We start from the raw sequence: 6,770 nt of genomic DNA on the forward strand, positions 1-6,770 counted from the left end.
GACCCCAATCGATCGAGCCAGTTGGGGCTGGATGAACAAGACCCCTTGGACGGCTGGATGAACAGGAAAACCCCGTGGAGGGCCTAATGAATAGTAGACGGTGGAGGGGTGCCCGTGGAGGGGTGGTTGAACAGTAGCCGGTGGAGTAGCGCGCGGTGGAGGCTGGATGAACAGGAGCTCGTGGAGGCTGGAGGAGGTCGACGGTAGCCCGTGGAGGCTGGTGGAGGTCGACGGTGTCCCGTGGAGTCCCGTTTTGCGGTACGCCACACCCCTCCCGATGAACAGGACCCCCGTTTTGATCGTAGCGCTCCAACACAAGTCTGTTTCATCCGTTTTGCGGTACGCCACACCCCTCCCAATCAACAGGTCCCCCGTTTCGATCGTAGGAGGTCTGTTTCCTCCGTTTCACGGTACGCAAGACCCCACCCGATGAATAGGATCCCGTTTCGAACGTGGCCGGTCGAACACAAGGCCATTTCCTCTGTTCTGCGGTACGCCAGGCCTCGTTTCCATTGCCTGTTCCGTCCAAGCTCTCCCGATGAACACGACGACGCATTCCGTTCCGTCCCAGCCGGTTGGCTCCCCATGAACATGACGATGATGCTGTTTCTCCGTTCCGACCCAGCCATGTACATGAGCCTTGGCCGTATGTATGCACGAGTAGGCATTCGAGACCCCGCCCGTATGTACACATACGTGGCCGTATTTTCTTTCTTGCACACTGGCCGTTGTACGTATGTGTACATGCTACGTGCGTGCCTCTACTACGACACGTGCGTGCCTATACATCCACCAGTATGTACGTACACGTTCGCGACCAAAATGACAACGCTATGTACGCTTTGACCAGGTGGGTCCCGACTGTCAGGCACTTCCTTGCGTGCAAAGATGCAGCTGGTAGGTCCCAATAGTCAGGGGGCGAATCATTTTTTTTCGGACGCACTTCCTTGCGTGTGAAGATGTAGCTGGTGGGTCCCAGCAGTCAGGGGGGCAAATCGGTTTTTTTGCCCGGACGCACTTCCTTGCGTGCAAAGATGTAGCTGGTGGGTCCCAGCAGTCAGGGGGGAAACGTTTTTTTTGCAAAATACGGTGGCCCATTCAGTGGGTCTCTGCTGTCAGGTGGAGGAATAATTATTTTGTGCGTATTAAGGAGGCACTTCCTTGCGGCCGCCATCGACCCAGTTGTCAGTTTCTCCATGTACAGTACTCTTTCGATGGAAGTCGTTCCTTGACCACGTTAACCACGCCACGCTGAGAGCACTAGGGCGATGGACGACGGCGAGGCCTAGGAAGGGGATGACGCGGAGCCGGTGAAGACGCGGCAGTGGAAGCCCGCACGGAGAGGAGTACGAGGGTTCACTGGTTCGGCTGCGGTGTGAGGCTGCCATCATCGTAGAATAACAGGGGTTGTGGGTGAGTAGAGGGATGGCCTGGCCAGCGGTGGGAGTAGTAGGGGGCGGTGAGGCCTCCACGACATCACAGCCGGCCACGGGAGGCAGGAGCACGCGGCACGACCGGCGCTAGTTTGGGCGGCTGGAGCAAGAAGACCAGAGGTTGAAGAAGCACTACGGCCGCTGGATGGACATCGTACGGTCACTGGAGCTAGAATTGTTCATATTGACTAAGTTGACAAAGCCCTCCGTTCCCGTCAACTTAGTTGGCCCACAAGTCATCCTCCCACTATGGTGGGTCCCAACTAGCAGGGGGTATTCATTTTTTTGTGCGTAATAAGGAGGCACTTCCTTGCGTGCGAAGATATAGCTGGTGGGTCTGACATGTCAGCGGGGGAAACATTTTTTCGCAAAATACAGAGGCCCTTCTGGTGGGTCCCAGCTGTCAGGTGGAGGAATCATTATTTTGCACGTAACAAGGAGGCATTTCCTTGTGTGCAGTCGTGGAACCAACTGTCAGCCTCTCCATGTACAGTCCACGTCCGATGGATGTCGTTCGTTGACCACGTTGACCAGGCCGCGCCGAGAGCACCATGGAGGTGGACGACGGCGAGGCCTAGGAAGGGAATGACATGGAGCCAGGGAAGATTCGGCAATGGTTGCCCATGCGATGGGGAGTACGAGGGATTACTGGTCTGGCTGCCGTTGCCGGAAAATAATAGGAGGTGTGGGTGAGTAGAGGAATGTCATGGCCAGCAATGAAGTAGAGTGGGGCGGTGGCGCTTGTGCCGCAGCACAGCCGGCCACGGGAGGCAGGAGCAGGCAGTCCCACCGGAGCTGGTTTGGGCGGCTGGAGCAAGAAGATCAGATATTGAAGAAGCAGCACGGCCGTTGGATTAACATCCAACGGTCACTGCTGCTAGAATCGTTTGTGGACTAAGTTGACAAAGCCAAAGTACACGTCAACCTAGTAGACCCACAAGTCAGCCTCCAAATCTGTCCCAAACAGCATACAACCCGAAATGTCTAGCCAGATTCAAATTAATTTTAAATCTAAATATACCTTAATTTAAATTCTATGAAACTTTACCCGCACAAAAACAATGAAATTTGAAATATCAAAATCCGAAAGAAAACAATATTTGGAACTAATTGCCTGTTTGCTGTATTTTTTCATTTTACAGCCCATTTACTATTACTTATAGCCCATTTCTTATTACTTATAGCCCATTTTCTGGGTAAAATGCATCCCTCCTCGTCTTGAAAGATTCCGGCCCAGCAGGGCATAGAAAAGCAAGTAGGCCTACATTGGTTATTCTACAAAAAACAAAATAGCTGGCTAGCCATTTTTAGAAAGGAAAAAAACAAACTGGGCTGGTCATGTGCTAAACATATGAAATAAAAAGCCTGGGCTAGACGGGCCACGGGTCTCGCACAACCCAGTTGATACCCTCTCCGTCCCGAAAAAACAAAATTACTGCGCGCGCTGCTGGGTCCCTATTGTTTTCCTCACCATGTACAGTCATCTCCTTATTCCTCTCGGTTGTTCACCATGTTGACAACAGTGGAGGGCGGCGCCGTGGTGAGCAAACCAAGGTGGAGGACGATGGTGAGGCCTCGGACGGGAATGAACAGGAGCCGAGGAAGATGCGCAGAGTTTTAGGGTGTGATGTGGCCATGATGCGTGCGCGGCAGCATAGCCGGCCGTGGGAGGCTGGAGTAGGCAGTCCCGCCGGCGCTGGTTTGGCTTTGGCTGCTCGAGGAAGAAGAGACTGAAGAAACACGACTGACGTTGAATGTCAATCCAACGGTCAAGGTTGGCACAATCGTTTGTTGACTAAGCGGACACCAAGTAGCATACTTTTTTATATATAGGAAGAAAAGAAAAGCTGGGCTCGTTGGCCTGATGATATTCCCGAAACTGCGACCGTTCGATCTTGTGTCACAACTAAAACTGCGAGGAAAATGCATTCGTTTGCCGTCCTCCTCACAGGGAATGTTCACCACATAAGTGACTAGCACCCTTGGTTTTCAACCGAGAGGTCTTGGGTTCGAGTCCTAGGAACTCTCAATTTTGTCCTCCTTTCTTCCTCGCAAAAAAGGGAAAGAAAATCAAAGACTTGGGAAGGTGTACAGAACAAGCTAGTGTACCAGTAAAGAGACATTGCCGAGTTTTAGAAAAAAGAGAGACATGCTCCTGTAGCTGGTTCGAATCCAAACCTATAATATGGTGTTATGCTACTCTGCAAGTAATGAAACTGACATATCCAACATTCGCTTCTCCTCTTCTCTACCTACTCTGCCTAGCATCAGAAGCTCTGGCTGCAGCAACCATGTCCGCTGGTTGCTCGTCCACCTGCTCTTCAGCAGGCAACAACCAAATATGCGCCAAGTCGCCACCCGTACCATCGCCTGTGGGTCTCATCACACCCCCGCTGGCACGCGCACTGCAACCGATTGCTCATCACAACCCGCTACCATTGGTGTGGTGCCACTGCTGCATATCACGCAGAGTCATCCATCGCGTCTCAACCACAATCCTCAACCCTGGTCGATTCTTCTACAAATGCCTGAATCATGGGGTAATAATATGTTTAAGTGTTGTTCTGCTGCTTTCAGTTGCTGATTTTTTAATAGTTTGGTTGATGATCTTCCAATTTGATTCATGCAAAAAAGGGAAGATTCATGTGATTTTTATTTCTGGGAAGTTGCTGATGTGGGGGAATGCAACTACGTTGATTATTTGGTTAGCCGAGGAATCCCAATACCAGCAGGTTGGGGTGTTGGACTAGTAACTGAAGGAATGACAGAAGAGGAAGATGCAGAGAAGAAGGTTAAAGATGCAGTTCCTCTGATCATGGCCAAGCAACAGCTGCTGAACGGCCTTGACAGCAATGAGGATATGAAAGAGCTTGTGAAGATAATGGGCAAAATCGATGTGCTCTATAGGATGATTGTCTCTTTATTTGCAGTGTATGTAGCACTCATGATGTATACGGTGTCTATGACATGAGCACTTTGCTGAAACTAGTAATGAATGAAACCTGTGTAGCAGGCTGGGTGTAGTGTTGTGAACATATAATGATTTCTATTAACGGAAATTAGGGGGTATCCTCTTTTGCTCATAAATAAATAAATAGCAGAGGCCCTGTCGGGTCAGCTTTGTTCTCATTCGAAGACGTCGAGCAAATTGCAGTCCAACAACAAACTATGTCATCAAATTAAAGTTTCACAGCAAATATGAGTACAACTAAACAACAATGTCATCATGTTTTAGTTGTCATACAATCACCAAACACAAAGCAGCATACATAACAAGTGATGTTCTCAAAGCAAAATACTAAACAACACGTTCATCAGGTTTCAGTTGTCATAGCAAACACAATTTCACATAGTAGATAAAAAAAACGTCTTCTGACAGGCAAATACGACAAAAGAAATGTAATCATCATCCGCAGCAGCAGCGTCAACATCTTCGCCATGTGTATCGTTCAGAATCGTAATTCCCAACGGTGTCATCTTCTTCTTCGTCCTCAACATCCTCGAACGTTGGCTTCTTCTTGATCAACTCTTTTATGTCCATAGCACGACAGACAATCTTTTCGCTGGTGTCATTGGCGTGATGGTTCTCAAAGATATTAGGAACATCTGTGTTATCTTGTACATCAGGAGGAGTGTAAGCATCATCTTGTTGTGCAACTTCATTAAACGAATTCCTCTGCTCAAACCTTTGCAATACTCTCCAGTCATCGCTACGTACAAATGTGTCTTCCAAGAAAAATATCTGTGTTGCTTGAGTTGCCAAAATAAAAGGCTCGTTGGTCTGGTACGCCGCCTTGACATTGATGGATTTGAAATAATCATCAGATCTGGGTTTTGCGATCTTGGAAAACAGGTTATACCAACGACAGCACAACAGAACCACACACCGATGATCCTCGAAACTGGAGATATAGTGCAACTGAACAATGTTTGTTATGCTAGCATACATTTCAGTTGTCTCTTTGTCATATGTATCCGTACTCATGATGGCACTGTTTTGTGTCTTCCTGCCTACCTCTCGTGCTAGTGTGTTGTAACGCACATCTCCAACAACGCAAGATTCATAATGTCTTACCCGCGTATCAGGACCCATTGCTAGTGAGTAAAGGGCATCATCAACTGCATGCCTATCCTCCCGCATCTTCTTAACCTATGGTTAGAAAATAGACAAGCTGATCATCTTATGTACTCAATATATTAAAAAAACTGACAGTGCAATTTGAAAGCTTACATGGCTCTTGAACCATTTCACAAATCCTGCCATAACCAGTTTGTCAATGTTTCTTGGATTTTGCGGCAGTAATTTCTTTTTGTAGATGCTGCACAACATAGTGATCGCGTCAAACATCTAAATATATAAGAATGTGCTGCAAGTTTAGTAGATTAGGATGTATAAGCTGCAGTACTGCACTTACTTGATATAAGGTAGTATCTCAGGATAGTTATTCAACACATACCAAACCATTTTGTCCAAATCTTTAGGTTTGTCCTCTTGTCGACTCTTCCCTATAACTCGAATAGAATAATCGAAAACATTGAGCCCGGGATTGTCTTCACCCACCTCTTTGCTAAGCTGATCAGTTGTTTCAATGTATTTTGAGCAGAATGTCAACGCTTCTGTAGCAATGTAGGCCTCTGCAATGGAACCCTCAGGTCTAGCTTTGTTCCTAACATAGCCCTTGAAAGTGCCTAGCCACCTTTCAATAGGGTACATCCAGCCATACTGTACTGGACCTCTAAGTAGTGCCTCATCAGGTAGATGAAAAGCCAAATGCACCATCACATCAAAGAAGGCCAGAGGATATATCTTCTCAAGGTCGCATAGGATAGTTGGTATCTTGTCTCTAAGACGCTCCAAAGCATCTATCCTGATATTTCTACTGCAGAGATCCCTGAAGAATTGTCCCAATTCTGCAACTGCTCTGTATAAGTCAGGGCGACCCAATCCTCTAAGGATAACAGGTAAAACCCTTTGAATTAGGACGTGGCAGTCATGAGTTTTCAACCATTGTACCTTGTTTCCATCTGCACTGACTCTCCTTTCAGGGTTGGAAGAAAATCCATGTGGGAATCTCACACGTGACAGGACCTCGCAGAATTATTTTCTTTTTACCTTGTCCAAGACATACACAGCTGGTGCCATATCCCGTTGTTTACCTTCATCTTGCACCTGCAAATCCTTTCTTATACCCAGGTGTGTCAAATCAATCCTAGATTTTAAGGTATCTTTCGTCTTGCCTTCAATTTTAAGAAGTGTGCCGATAATGCTGTCACATATATTTTTCTCGATGTGCATCACATAAAGATTATGCCGCAGATCCAAATCTTTCCAATACT

The sequence above is a fragment of the Triticum aestivum genome, chromosome 1B (genome assembly GCF_018294505.1).
Source record: "Triticum aestivum cultivar Chinese Spring chromosome 1B, IWGSC CS RefSeq v2.1, whole genome shotgun sequence".
Taxonomy (NCBI): domain Eukaryota; kingdom Viridiplantae; phylum Streptophyta; class Magnoliopsida; order Poales; family Poaceae; genus Triticum; species Triticum aestivum.